Consider the following 16157-nt stretch of genomic DNA (forward strand, 5'->3'; position numbering starts at 1 on the left):
AAGCCCAGTTACAACATCAGGCTCTGGTTTGATGTATACTATTCTGACAGGATAAAGGGGGAAGAGGAAGAGAGTAGGACCAAGGGAAAATCTCCATGTTCATTTATTTTTCTTTCTTTCTTTTCTGACCATATTTATATACTTTTGCACTGGGAATGCCATAAAAATAAATATATATGTTTCCAGAAGGAAAATTTTAATATATCTTTCTAGAATTTCTTTCTTCTAGGAATATTTAGATACAATGTCTGTGTGCAAAGCAATGTGGGTCTTGGTGGTGGTGAACTTGATGTAGGATGAAGTAGAGTGGTCTCCAGGGTGATGGTTGGTTTAACTCACAACACAGCCTCACTGCCTGATGTCTCTTTGTGCTTGCAAGTAAGCCTGAATCCAATTAGTATGCAATATACTTAGACAGAATTAGCTCAATCATAAAGAAAGGAGATAAGAAATTTTACTCTCAGAAGATGTGCACACAATGATATTGAGTTAAACCTGGTGAAGTTCAAGTGTGAGTGGTATTGGGGATTGAGAATCTTTGTTTACCAAGATCTCAGTGACCCTCTGACCTGCTGAACTTTGCCTACTGCTATGATTAAACTAAAGATATTTACTTTTCTTCAGAAAAGAGAGAGGGAGCCCAAAGGTTGCAGAGACTATATATAAGATAATTAATGCATACAAGATGAACTAACCAACAGTATTTTTGGATGTTTTGCTTCTGAAGATATATGAAAAAAGGCATTACTTCTTCATATATTTGGTTGTATAAGTTGCCTGGAATGTTAAAGACGTTACTTGAACATTTAATGATATAGAAGAAATGCAAGATCTTCTCTACAAGATATACATTGTTTTGTATTCTAGGATTGGGAAATTTCATTTACTTGCAAAATTTTTGACTCAAGAACAGGTTATTCAGTTCAATATTAAGCTGGAGCTCCAAGACACCATTGATAGAGATGTGGTTAAGATGTATATGCAGGAAGAACACCCAGTAATTTTATGATTGAAGGGAGAGAGGAATATTCTGCAAATTAAAGAATTACAAGTCTGTTTAGATTCTGTTGTGAAAGAAAATTCACTTTTTTATTATTAGAGTTAAACATAGAAATATAGTCTAAATGGATTCCTGATGTCAAATGGAACAAAATATGTGAAAGAAAAACAGAAGTATCAAAACACACATTTTAATTTACTCATGGACACTAATGGCTTTGAATAACACTAGCCTTTCCACTGATAATAAATGATTGACCTCAGCCTACAGAATTGTGACTGATGTATTTGACTATTATTCTTCTCTGCTCTAGACATTAGGTAATCATTGGTCTCTGACTGCGACACACATACTTCATGCATTTGTCACCGGTCTCTGGCATTTGAGGATGATGCTGCTGAGAATGGTTACCACCTACGTGTGCAGTTGCAGCTACAAATTCTGGTAGGTCTTCAACTGTTCTTGCTATATTATTGAGCAACTTTCAATCTTGGGTAAAAATTTCTGCTTTGGAGTTTGTTGCTGTAACCGACTGTGACACTTGCCTTCCTAGCTGGCCCAATTCACTGTCCTAAAATTCTTCACATTACAGAAGTTTGGTTACTATTTTACTTTATACCATTCTTCAGCTATGCCTTGATACTGATATATACGCATCAGAACATATTTAAGGTGTTCTTTATTTCTGCTCTGCTGCCTACACCACAGTGGTTTGGTCTAGAGGCAGTAAGAATTGCAATTACAGAGCACATATTACTGTACAGTATAAAACTCACAGGTTCTCCTCTTGCACTGAGTGGAGGGAAACTGAGAAACAAAGTCAGTTTCCTGCAAGTGTTTAGCACTTCATGGCAGTTCTTTCTAGAATAAGGTGGAGTAGTAACCAGCCAATTAGGTAAGATTTGTGGTGTCATGAGCTGTCTTTTTGTCCTTCATTCTTTGTGGTCATTGCAGATCTCTTTAATAATATTTCCTCTCCTATCCCAATAAACCAATTGAGGCAAATATGGGTGGACATAGATGCTGTGATTTGTCTAGTTTGGAAATCTACTCTACTTTAAGTTTGCAATTTGACCATAGTCCATTTCGGTGGTTGCTTACCTACTTAGTACTACTTTACTCTGCTGTGCTTTAGGGAAAATCATAAGATGGCTGATAGCAATTATTTGTAATTGGGAGTACAGAGATCTATTTCCTATTTCCCCTCCTCTCCACTGCTTTAAATCATGACAACTTTCTTTTATCATTGTCCTTGACCTTAGGAGCAGCTCATATTTATTTGCCTGTTAAAACTCTGTTCTGGCATTCGTTCTCAGTTTGCCCTCAGTAACTCAGCCAGGAAAAGATTTATGGTGGGAGGGAATCCTAAATGCTGCCAGGTGCTAAAGCAACTGAATTTTCTTATTGAGCTGTAATGCTGGCCATAGAAATGCATCAGATTTCAGAGCACATTCCTTTTTCTGACACTTTTGCCTGTGGTTAGTAGTGGCCACTGTTTACTATAGAGAGACTTTATGAACAATTGTACAGGTCATTCTGGAGGTACCTATGCTGGTCACTGTTTGGCTTGTCCATGGAGAATGGTCTATGGGGGAGCCCAGGATTATCAAAGATTGACCCATGGAGCTATGAGAAATGTCACCACAGACTCATTATATTTTATTGAAAAATCTGAAATTCAGTGGTGCAGAGAAAACTAGTTTTCAATTAGAGGAGATCAAATGCATATTTTGCTGCAGAAGAACATGACAGTTTCCAAGAATAGTTTCTGAGCTGGTGAGACATGGCCTAATGCTGAGGGAAGCTGAGAATATGAGGGTAAGTTGAATGTTGACAGTTTAAGCAAATGGGTGGTGTGATGGAGGAATATATTTAGAGGAAGAAATCAAGAGTTCTATTTTGGATATATTAAGTTAGAGCTGCCTGAGCAATATCCAAGCGGAAGTGTGAATTAGGTAGCTAAATATATGGATTTGGAACTAAAGGTAAAAGCCTGAGGAAGGGTATACAGTTGTCATGAGATTAGATGATATTACCTAGGGGGAGTGAGATAGAGGATCCCAGACAGAGAGAAGAAGCAGAACCAGCGAGGAGTGAGGTGGGAGGAAACTACTAGAATTAAGTTAGTCTCTGTATTGATCCTCAAGACATTACAAGGAAATCCTATCATATTAAAGATGATATTATTGTATAGTATTGAATATTTTGTGTTAACTCTTAAAAGTTAGCTGAGGATTTTTTCCTGAAGTCTAGAATCATGAATAAGGGGTCATGCTGTAATCAAATATCTTTGGCCTGCCCTACCGCCAACAAATAGCTAACCTCAACACATCCTGGGAATCCTGCAGAAGCTCGTATGTCCAAATTCTAGACTTCCAAAGAGAAATTAGAATAAGTTTAGTGATTTAGCAGCCATTTTATTAATTTCATTTAATTGATAAACCTATATCTCAATAGTTATTGTCAGAGAAAAATCAGATAGGATGTGATAAGTCTATGTAAAATATAAGTAAATTCTGAGTACAGCCACTTGGCCTAGATTGATGGATAGTTTTCTTTTTCTGAGATGAGCCACTATGAAAGATACATCTTCTGATCTTCTGGTTCAATCATTTATTATTCAATGTTTCTATCTGTTCATTATGTACCGGCTGGGGATAAAGCAATAAAGAAGCGGAGCAGGTCCTCTTCTCCTATAATTTATATCAAGTAGGAGTAGGGGTAAAGTGGATGATGCACAGACTATAAACAAGTTAAAATAGATGAATACATTAATTTCAGATTATGAAAAATGCTATGAAGTAAACAAAATAAGGTGATATGAAAGAGTGCTGTGGCTACTACTCTACTTTGGGTGGACCAGGCGGACCTGGCTGAGGAGCTGACAGGATATCTGTGCTTGTCTGCTAGATGACCCTGATCTGTCCTTCATCTCCAAACCCTACCTCAGGGCTGAGGGTTAGCAATGGGTGGCAGGGGAGAGCCTCAAGAATGGAGTAACATGAGCTTATTCATGAAGTGTTCATTTAAAAAACTGAAATTTAAGTGTTTCTCTCTTAGGCTGTATTAATATATCCTCATTTAAAAATGAGTATATCAAAGTAATCCATTAAAGAAACAAGGCAATGTTTGGAGTACCCAATGAATAAATGGACAGAGAGGCCCTTGGGAGACTGAACAGTGAAAGTCAGAGATTCAGGCCAAGAAAGTAAAGGAGATTAAAAAGATCACAACCACTATCAAAATGTTTCCCATCCCTCTGGACATATTGGAGGTGGATTATATAGTGTATAGTGCTTTGGCGGAAAGAAGACTAACAACAGTTAGTTGTGTTCTTTGACTCTCCTGAAGGCAGGAGTTAAAGAAGCCAGAGGGACCTGAGATGCAGCCAACGTGGAGAGGAAGGGGAGCAGACTGACCTGGAGCATTTGCTGAGAGGGTTTTCCTGGCAAGTTCCAAGCTTTAGTGTTTCAGTGGAGTCTCAAAATGTGGGTGGTACAGAATAAACTGCAGCCCTAGGTCTTAGAAAATAATCCAGGAAAAGGAATAAAGCGTAAATTGCCATTGGTTGGGTCAGTGGGCTTTGAAGCAATCTTCAAATACTTTACATAACCTCTACAATCAAATCTCAGTATTTGACATTCATTTTACATTATTTTTAATAAATAAACATCATCATATTATTTCTTTCACATATATTTAGATACCCTGGATAGTGATGGAAAAGGGAAATAGGCCAACCAGGTATATTCTGTATATCTATTTTGTGAATTCATGATGATGATATGAATGGAGTAGCTACACTGGCCTCTACCACCAGTCTGTGTGTTTCTTGATGCCAGAGACTTGTGTCACTTAGTTCTGTGCATAAATCAATCTCTAGCACAATGTTGATTGTTAGTATTTAAGGTAGCAAATAGAGAATTATTTGGATGGGAGGACTTACAACTATAAAAAAAAGGTAGCTGCAAGGAGGGATGACTACTTGAAGGCAGGGCTTGTGTTAGTATTTAATTTGCTATATCTCCACAACACGGCACAGAGCAGATGCTCCAAAGAAAAGAATGAATGGATTAGGGATTTTTAATTTACCAAGCTGTGATAGTTAGTCTTCAAATGCCTAATGGATTCGTCTCTGGGATATAAATTAGACTTGTTATATGTATTGCTAGGGGCTTAATCCAGAGCAGTTAGTGAGATTTACATATGAGTGTTCAGTTAGAAGTAAAAAGATGTGCTAAAATGTAATTTCTGATTTAGTTGTCTCTCCATGAAATCAATAGTTTGCTGTGGTAGAGATTCTTGTCCACTGCTGTGCTCCTTATTCATAGCACAGTGCCAGCAGATAGTAGAAATTTAATAAATGTTTGAGTTAATGCATAAATGAGTGATGATTAGAGCTTTTCACATGGAAGTAGTGAGCTACCTGTTAGAGGTGTTGTAGTATTGCCTACATGACTATATATCATAAGCCTTATACCAAAGATTCAAGAAAAAAGGCTGAACTAGGTAACACAAAATGATTGTTCTAATCATGGAAACTGTGTTAGGGTTCTCCAGGAAAACAGAACCAGTATGGTATATCTATCTATCTGTCTGTCTGTCTGTCTATCTATCTATCTATCTATCTATCTATCTATCTATCTATCTATCTAGATATATGTATATTGGCTCAGGATAGCTCTCCCTGTTTCCTGTTACCTGGATTTTAGAAGCTGCATGTTTCCCAGGCCACTCTTAGAAGCATCTCATTCACCCATAGGAGGGCAACACAATAAAACCGTGTTCCTAAATGTTGCCTAATAATAGATTTTCTGCAGGGAATTCAGGCCAGATGATAATCCCAAGAACTCAAGCTATCAGATGTACCTTCAATGTCTCTAGGAACCATCTGTTGCTTTGATGTGTGTGTGTTTGTGTGTGTGTATGTGTGTGTGTGTGTATGTGTGTGTAGGCATATGACGCTTCTCATAGACAGAGCAGCAGAGCCATGAGAGAAATCATGACAGTGTCTTTGGTACTTGCTGGTGCCTTCTTCTTTCTGGGCAAAATCACATTAACTGGAATTTCTTTTTCTTCTGAAAATATTCTGATATTGGACTACAGTGCTAGAGTGCACCTACATAAACATTGCTTATTTCCTTAGAAAAGCTGCTCTGCTCTTAAAATAGCCCCTTAATGAGGTTTTAAAATCAGCCTGGAATGATGTTGTGTCATTTCGATGTTTACCTGTTCACTTCATCTTCTATTTCTAGAGTTGATGGGCAGAAATGCAGATTTACTGTTTTCATTTATCCTTAATTTAACATTTTTCTTGGCTATTGGGACAAATTGGAATAACAGTTTTCCATCTATATTGAGCACAGAATACTAAAATATCTTCAAAAATAAAGATACAGAAAGCATTGCACAGGTGAAATTTTGTTACTTGCCCAAAAGAACCTTCATGACTAAATTTCACAAAATCTCTCAGAAGGTAAAAGAGAAAGGGTAAAGAAATAATAATAGCTAATATGTATGCAGGACTTTATATCATCCAATCTTCACCCTTTAGAAGACTTGTCAGAGTAGAATTAAATTATGATTTGACAAGAGGAGAACTGAGGTACAGTGTGGCCCAGTGACTTTCATAAGGTCACATGGTAAATTAGTCCTCAGGCCTAGAGCAGTAGTTCTCACGCTCTTTTCGCTTATGGATATTTTCAGGATTCCTGTGAAACCTGTGGATCTTTTCCCCGGACCATGTGTTTGTGGAGTGCGTGTGTGCGTGTGTGTGTGTGTAGGGTTACTGGCATTTGAATACATTTTTTCATTTGACTTCAGGGGTTTCCTAGGCCCCTCAAGTCCATCTGTGGGTCATTTCCTGAGGGTCATTTCCCAGTCTCCTGACGACCAGGTTAATAACACATTGTTAAAAGGGCTAGTGAGTGAGAGTGTTCAAAATCAGGTAGTGTGTGCAGTTTTTGAAAGCCATTGGCAAAATAAATTGTAAACAGCACCCTATGAACACAGTTAAGCTCTTGTCCTACAACATCTACAACGTAAATCTGGGATGAGAATTAAAAACCTTCATAAGGCTGATAGCGCGGGGCTGGGGCTCCTGGACCCAGGTTAGTGGGTCAAAGCAGGGCTTTGATGAAATTTTCACCGGTCTACAGGGAAATTAAAAAAAACATTAAAAAGACAAGCGAGTTTTTCACTCAGGTAGTATTAGGGTCCACATTACATGGGGTGGTCAGGAGAACAAGCTCTGGGGCCAAACTTCCTGAGCCCACACAGCCTGGCTCTGCCATGGGGTTAGATGGGGAAGTACACCTAACCTCTTTGAGTTCCATTTTCTGTATATTTAAAACGGGAATAATAATAGTACCTAGTTCATAAGGTGTTGTGTTGAAATGAGTTAGTAGACAAAAAAACACTTAAAAGAATAAGCGCTCAGGAAATTTATATCCCAACATTGCAAAATATTTTGCAACCCTATGTCAATTTTCCAAATAATTATTATTATTATGTTGAATTTAACTATTATTATTATATTGAAGTTATACCAGTTATGAAAGTTCATATGTGTAGTATGTGAAAGGGAGAGAAAGAGGGAGAGGAATACGGAGGGAAAAAGAGCAAGCAGGAGTGAGGAGAAAAATAGCTCTTTAGTTCCTTTCTGAGAAATACTTTCTTTGTCTAGAAGGGGGTGGTTTCCATTAGAAACCCCAGTTATTTGAGGCCCTCATATTAAATTTACTCTGTGTGTGTGCTTCCCCTTTCAGGGTCAACTTTGAAATCATCCCTCTTGTCTGTCTTGCTTGCTGCTGTTCCCCCAACACATAGAAAAGTCATGGAGCTCAGTAATTATGTATTGAGTGAAAAAGTGACAGTTTGATGACACCATTAGTGCCAAAGGCTCTGACATGAAATTATTTTGCTGTTGCGAGTTCTCTGTCCTCCCTTGACCCATGCATCCTACTGGCTAAGGCACAGCCTCCGCCCAACCTAGTCCAGGTGCCATCCCTGGGGCAGTGGCTTAAATCTTCCCTTGGTCTGTAAATGCTATATTGTATATGATACGTTATGTATATGTATAAATATATAAACTATATCTCTATATAACATCTATTTAATCTCTCTCCCTCTCTTTCTTGCTCTTGTTCTCAGTCTCACCAGTAAATTAACTGCAGGCAGTTAGTTAATTGACTTTTTAATGCCAGGGTGCTTCCATCCATAAGATTAAAAGGTGTTTGTCTTACTTAAGGCAGAGAAGGGATGAACATACTTTGGTGGTGTGAGAGACACAGCTATCAGTGTGTTTTAAAGCTCTCTTCTTACGAACAAGAATAATTATTGTTTTTCTCTCTTTGAGGAACAAACTTCTTTTTTTTCAATCAGACATAACAGAGAATAAATAAATGTCTTACACTCACCAATGTCAAGAGGAAAACATTTAAGGCAGCAACACAAGCAACCTGACTATTACTCAGCTGTAGCTTGGAAACTTTCACAGTATGGAGGGCCCATCATGGTGCTCTTCAGAATCACAGGGTTTGTGCCGATTATATCCCACCTGGTTCAAGCTTATATTTGATAGCTGATAGAAATATAAGCTCAAACAAGTCAACTTTAGCTTTAAAAAAAGAGAAGGAAGGAATGATGGAGGGAGAAGGAATAAATAAATCACCTGGACCTTAGTCCCCACAAACAGCATCCTGAGCTTCTTAACAATGTATAGTTATTAATCTCAGCACACAGTAAAGTAACCCATATCCCTACTATTTATATTTGAGTTGAGAAACAAACAAAGTTCCAATTCATTTATTTAGTGAGGTTTGTCGGAAGGGATGGAGTTTGGAAAGTCTATACACTCTTCCCTTGGTCTATACACTTCTACACAATGGCAGTAACTTCAAATTATCACTTATGCAAACACTCTAATTTTTAAGGGCTCCTATCTCCCCCTCACCTCTTCAAGATAGTATCTGAAAATGAGCAGAAACTAGAGAGAAAGGATTTGAGAATCAAAATTCATACTTTACTACTACAAAAAGACATAAGTACACAAGTTTAGAGAGAGAGATACTGATTCTTCTGTGGGTGTCCCTTTAACATCCGTTTAATAGGTGACACTGTGGATTCATTGAGCAAACAGGATGAAGAAGGCAGTTAAGGCAAGAAAGTGGCTTAAGTGAGCAAAACAACTTTCACCTTTATTTAGAGTATGATTTCTCCAGTATAAAACCCTTCTTAAGGTAATCATTTATTATAAGCAGCATAGGTGCATTCTGTTTTATTTGAAACTTTTAATATAGTTAAAATATATATTATTGAATGTTTGTTTATCTATTTATAGATAAGAATTCTTAAGCAGTTTTTGGCTTATGCTAATTCTTCACAGCGTTAAGAGATATTGACAGGGGAAAAAGGCTTCATTTCATTAAATAATTTTCTTTATCTGGATTCTCCCAACATTACATAGATGGGTCATCTTGTGTGTTGTGAATCTTCAAGGGCGCTAGTTCATGCAAGACTTCCAAAGTTATTTGAACATAAGACCCACTCCCTCTTTTATTCTCTGTAGAGTGTTTCATGGTCGGGGGCAGGGTTGAATAGTTCACAGAATATGTTTTGGGAAATGCTAGTATAGATTTTGGCTCTTTTCATTTGAAGGTTAAAGCCTTGTTGGCAAAGAGACACTAGCCAATCATGCCTAAATTCCGAATACCCTCCTCAAAAAAAAGGCACTCTACTCCTTCGAGGGAGGGTGTGTATTCATTACTGGAGGGGACTGACCTCTTCTCAACTCCCTCCCTCCCTCTGGATTTAACAGGTTGTTACAAATCAAACTTTACAGTAATAAGAATGCTTTCTCTAATCACCTCAATTAATTACAGGGAAGAATGAATCAATCGTTAAGCATCACTAGCACTGCTAATAAATCCAAAATCATTTAAACAGGGTTTTAAATCCCAGGAAAAAAAAGAGATAGAGAGTGATAAACATTTAAATGAGTGTCCCTGTTGCCAAAGGCTTAGCAGGTTGTGACTTATGGGGCACTGCTTCCATCCACTGACTCAGGGCTGTATTTCCTGAGCATTTATCACACGGTGGGCAATATGCTAGTCATCTTCGGAATATCTCATTTAGCCCTCCTGACAGCCTCCAAGGTAGTTCTTGGTATTTTCTCCTTATGAGGCTTGTGAAGCTCAGAGAAGTTGATATTTGCCCAAGTCCTAGAGTTCATAAATGGAGCAACTAGAATGGAAAAGAAGGCTCTGGCTCCAAAAGACCCTCCTTCAGCTTCCCCAGACACTCCCTGACCAAACCGAGATGCCCTTCTTAGTGGCTAAGGGACATCAGAGTGACACACAGAATATCAGCTATTTTTCAAAAGGAAAATGAACTGCTCTAAGTGCTGTGAAACATCATGGAGGAGAAAGGCGTGAGACTAACTAAAAATAATAATTATAATAACCATTAATATATGTTTAATTAGGAGGCAGGCACTTAGGAAAGTGCTTTTACAACTTATGTCATTTAATCTCCATGATGATCTTGTGAGGAAGTTTCTTTTATTATCATCCCATTTTACACATGCACACTTATGAGTCCACTGAGGCTACTAATGATTTAAATAACATGTCTAAGATCAGAAAACTTAGGATTTGAACCCAAGAAGCCTGACTCCTTTATGTAACCCTTTGTAGGAGGATGGAGGTCTGACCTCTTGTGCTAGAGCTATCAAGGACTCAGGTTTGGGAACTTGGTCTAAACTAAAATTCACTTGATTTATTTTTGGTGAACTCGAACAGTTTTACTACAACAGATGATGTCTAGACAGACTCTGCCCTTGCAAATGCATATTTATCTTCTGGGTTTCCTTTAAAAATATCAGTTAGGGCCTTGAATAGTGTCTAAATGACATAATCACAGGCACATTAGAAAGACCCTCTGCTTGTTACTACATGGGTATCTAGCCACTCTTCCCCAGGTCTCATCTCACCTGAGTCAAGGATTACAAACAAAAAAGATGTTTTTGTTGAAGGAAAAATATAATTAAACACAACGAGAAAAGAAGAAATTAAACAAAATTTATCTAAGGAAATTAAGATAATTTTATATTCTTTGTTTTACTTTATCCTATATTATTCACATTTTTGGGAATAGCCTTAAATTACTTTTATTATTATAAAACAGATATAAAAGAGAAAAATTTACAGATTAGTTTGTTATTTTACTTTGCCTCTCTGCAGCATCCAAGTTTTGCTTTTTATATTATTCTCAAGTTTTTATTAAAATATTATATTACATTTATTCTCAAGATTTTTCCAATATGTGCTTTGTCCCCTTCAATTATATTGCAGACTGCTGGAGGAAAGGGGCCACAGGGAAATTCTTGGTATGGCACTTCATATTTTCTCCTTGTGTTTAGTTATCATTTTAATATTGTAAACTACTATATGTCAATTTTTAAAATGCAAATACCTCCTTTAAGTATTTTGGCCGAAAAGAGCATATTTGCATGTATAGCTTATTCTGTGCTTTTGACTGTTTTCACAGGGTAGACTCTCATAATTAACATTATGAACTCTGTCTTTTGACATTTTTAAAGCTTGGATATACACTTTCTAAAACCTTTCCTATAGCATTGTATACTCTTAACACAAATATATGAGAGCCAGCTGAATTTTTTCTAATCATAGGTTATCTTCATTAAAAAAATATGGCCAGTGTGATAAGTGAAAAAGTATCTCATGTTTCTTTTAATTAACATTTTTGAAGGTTTGACAGTTTTCTATATACTTAATTTCCTAATACATTTCCTCTTGTGATTGCTGTTTTTATGTTTGATGTCTATTTAGTTTGGCCTTGGGTGTTGTTTATTTGCTTCTGTTAATTCTTATAGAAAAACATTTTGCCCCTTTGATGTACTTCCTAGAAATACTTGTTTCAGTCTGTGTTCCATTAGATAAAATGGGATTTTAAAATTTTACTTAGCAAATATTTGCAGTTTCCTCTCTTGCTTTCATATCTATTTCGTGTTTTTACAATTCTTACACTTTTCAAGGACAACTCTGTGTTTACCCTAGAATGTTAAAGTGTAAAGCACAATTTATAGTCAAGAAATAAAGTAAAATTTTAATTTCCTGGAATAAATAGCAAGTGCTTAAGTTATGGAAGTGATTCACGTGTGTTTCACTTTCCCCAGGGCTAACAAGACATCCTTTTTCTCCCACTCCAGTTAGTTAAAGTCAAGCCAATCAAGGCTTTGCTGAAAATATAAATGTGTCCCTGTACTTTTTGAAGAAAAAAATCTATTGATCATTGACTTTTTGTCAGGTACTGTGCTAAAAACTTATATAGATAATATTTACTTTTTACAGCAACCCTCTAAAGTCAGTCTTATTTTCATTTTATAGATGAGGAAACGGAGGCATTAAATGCTTAGATAACTTATCCAAACACACACAGTTAGTAAGAAGAGCCAGGATTGAATCCCAGACATTCTTACTCCAAATTCTAGCAGTATTAACCACTTTGCAAAACTGCCTTCTGGATGCCTCCAGATATTGTGTGCTCCACCACTCCCTATTTTCTCACATCACTCGTTTACATCCCCTATGTGGCCTGTGTAAGCGTTTAAGTTCCAACACCTACTGTAGCTTCTTCACCTCTGTATTCTCAAAGAGCAGTGTAGATGGATGGGGTGTAGCCCTATTCACTACCAGGGGACTAACTGGATGACGTTTTCTTCCAGTTATCTCTGATAAACAATTTGTTCCTAATTCTGCAAGACTCAAAGACGAAAGCACCAAGAATATAGAGTTTTCCAAAGTCACACAGCTGGTGACAAGGATGCACAAAGCAGCCATTGGAATGTTTCAATAAATGTGAGTGTCCATCAAACTGACGAAAAAGAGGACTAAAAATTGGAATCTTGTGGTTTTTTGGGTCCTCTTGTTCCTGAGGGTTGCATGTTACATTTACTGAGAGGTCTTGATGGCTGCTTTGTACTTTTTGTCAGTAACTTGGGAAGCTGATATAAGCTCCTGTTGTGTAACAAAAAGAAAAAAAAAATGGTAGCCTGTACTTTTTTTTTTGGTCACTTCTTTCTAACCCACAGTACTCAAAACCTAGAGCATCAGGCATAAAGATTGGTTTCTCTTTTTCCTTTGAAGAAAAGGCTATCTTGACTAATTTTCACACCAAAACAAAGTTTCTAGCAAAAACAAACATACCAACAAATAAAATATGCATTAAATAGAATGCATTTAAAAAATAAACTTTGTGTATTCATTGATAGAATGAATTTCTGGGTTGACATAATTTAAAGTCATATACTGGGAGTGAGTGTGTGTTGTGATGCAATTACATTTAAAACTCCATTTAGATATATAAACATATAAAAGAGATCTAATTCCTGCTTTTTGAAAATTACTAATTTGGTAGTTTGGGGGATGCTACATAGTGCTCTGAACCTCACTTTTCTTATTTGCTAAAATAAGGATAATACTATCTACCACAAAAAGGTTGTACACACTGCCATTTGATTGAGAAAGATAAAAGCATAAGTACACCAGTCTGTGACTGGCTTTTAACAGATGTTAATTTATTTCCTTCATTGAAGCAGCACTTCCTGAATATCCACCTCACATCTCTTCAGTGATGAGAGCTGGCGGTTTGACCGCTTAACTGCCAAGCTTTTTATCCTAACCCCAGCTCCAGGGTCTTAGTTATGGTTCAGATTTAAACTTTCCCTGAGAAACAGGGATCTACTCAGAGGGTCAGTCCAGAGTGGTAAGATTCTCATCCTGACTCAGACTGTTTCTCGGAGTAGCTTACCTTTCTAGACCTCATCTTTCTCATCTGCTTTGTATTCCTATGGTCAATAAGAATAACATATTTAAGAGTAAGCATTTATTTATTAATTACAACTGTAGAGAGCAAATGGTGATCTCTCCGCCACAATTAGCTATTTTCCCAAGACCTGGGACTTTGCTGGGCATCTGTCTAGCCACCTTAGACTGAACAGAATTGTGTTTTGATCTCCATACCAGTGAAAGCAAGTAGGCAAGCTCTCCACTGACCCTATCAACAAGTTCTTACTCACCACTTAAAGCTCCAGATACACTGTAAACTCACAGATAATTGCTAAGGTGAGGCTTGGGAGTGGGGCTTGGGATCAGATAGATTTTATATGATTTGACCTATGACACTGTGGAAATTAGAACAAGTTAATTAATATTTATGAGCCTCAGTTTCCTCATCTGTATACAGGGAAACAGTACATAACTCACAGGACTTTTGTGAAGGTATGAGGGGATTATACATCCAGCATTTTTAGTACAGTTCCTGGAATATAGGAAGCCCTCAGTAATGGAAGCTATTACATCATCAGCACCAATTTCAAATCTTACCACCAACTTTCAGTTGCTGCTCAGACACAATAGAAGTAGACTGGGCAGTGGATTTTGCATCAGTGAAGGCTTCTGTGCCAATTAACGCATGTGTTAGTTGGAGAAGGCAACCCAATGGTGGGGGTAGGCAATGGGAAGTGGGCAAAACAAATCTGACAGTCACATTAAAAGTCCTTTCATTGCCTTGGTCTCACTTTCTGTTATTTTGAGATTCAGTTAATTGAAGTGTACACAGTGAGGTCTGACACTGAAGGTAAATGTCAGTTCCTGAGAGTGCAAGATGTTGACAGTTATTGATAATAAGATACAGCAGAAACCTTTCTATTCTCAGAGAGATATTACTACTTCTACACATGATTTTCCATATCCATGCATTTATTTACTGAATCAGTTTGGACCCTTTATTTTAGAAGCAACAGAAAACTTGACCCAAATTATCAGAAGAATAATTTCTTCCGTCTAAGTAACCAGAAAGTTTACAACTAGCTAGTTCCATGTAGGCTTGACATTCAGGCTCACATGATGTCATAGGATCCAGTCTTCTTCATCTCCTAGGTCTTACCTTTATGTTGGCTTTAGTCCCAGGGTCCATGTGGAGGAAAGAGCAAACAGCAGCCTCAGGCTTATCTGTTCCCATGCTCAAGGTCATTGCCAAAGCAAACATCACCTGTTCAGTCACTAAATCAAAAGGCCTAAATACCTTAAATCAAGGTATTTGATTTAAGCTCTAAATACCTAAATCAATCACTGTGGATAATAAAATCAGATGATAGGCCCAGGTTACCACCAGTAACAGCAAATACATTCAAAGAGCACGGACTAGAGTGGTACTTCCTCAAAGGAAAATCAGGGCTATTTTGCCAGGAACACAATGAATATATACCAGCCAGCAAAAATAAGATCATACATGTTCTTTATTTTCTGTGGAGAACCTTTCTTCACCACCTCCAAATGCTGAGTCTAACTGTTCCTTCCAGTCTCATCTGAAGTGTCACTCCCTCCATAACATATAAGTGTCTTGACTCAAGTCCCATTATCCTGGTGAATTTGTTTCCTTCCTCACTTTAATCCAAATGGCACTTGTGCTTCTCATGTGGGCTTTATTATAATGTTCTTTTTCTTACTTAGATGAGTTTGAACATTTGTCTTAACTAGCTAAAAGCTCTTGAAGGGCAGAGACTCTGTCTTATTGTCATGGAATCTCCTTTAAAGTAACCAGTACATTGACTTACATTCAGGAGATATAATATAGTAAATACTTTCTGAATCAGAATCCAATAACAATTCTATGTTTCTAAAATGCTAATTATATTTCCACTGGAGCATTAAACAAAACAAAACAAAAACTGCACTCCAACTCTATTCCTTTGGGGGAAACTGTCCTAGATTTTGGATTTGAAATCTTGTGAAGCCTGGTCTCAGAAATAGGCAGCGATTTGAATATAGAGATTTGAGCTCACGTGGTAGATAAATGAGTAGTATCTCTTCAGTTATAAAGCAGAAGCTATTACATGTAATCACCTTCAAAATCACCATCTTAGCATGGTGATTTTTGTTAATGTGAACTGAACAGTTTCTTAAGTCAAGAAGGATATAAGAGGCTGGGGAGAAACATGTTTGAATAAAAATAATGTTTCTTTGTGAATGTTTGGGCTACATAGAGTTTTTATGTGATTCATAAACATGGGCGTAATTGGAAATAATATTCTGGCCTAGAGGTTTGTGTACCACAGACATAACAACAACAACAA

The 16157-nt window shown here is 37.2% G+C and overlaps 1 long non-coding RNA gene across 1 annotated transcript in view; it reads left to right on the forward strand.

Moving 5' to 3' along the window:
* Nucleotides 1-1379: 1379 nt before the first annotated feature.
* LOC133093577 (uncharacterized) overlaps nt 1380-16157 on the forward strand; it is a 136450-nt gene continuing 121672 nt past the window's right edge. Inside the window, exon 1 of the long non-coding RNA XR_009701293.1 lies at nt 1380-1444. This is a non-coding gene — a long non-coding RNA (uncharacterized LOC133093577). The remainder of the gene's footprint in view (nt 1445-16157) is intronic.

This window comes from Eubalaena glacialis, chromosome 1 (genome assembly GCF_028564815.1).
Source record: "Eubalaena glacialis isolate mEubGla1 chromosome 1, mEubGla1.1.hap2.+ XY, whole genome shotgun sequence".
NCBI lineage: Eukaryota > Metazoa > Chordata > Mammalia > Artiodactyla > Balaenidae > Eubalaena > Eubalaena glacialis.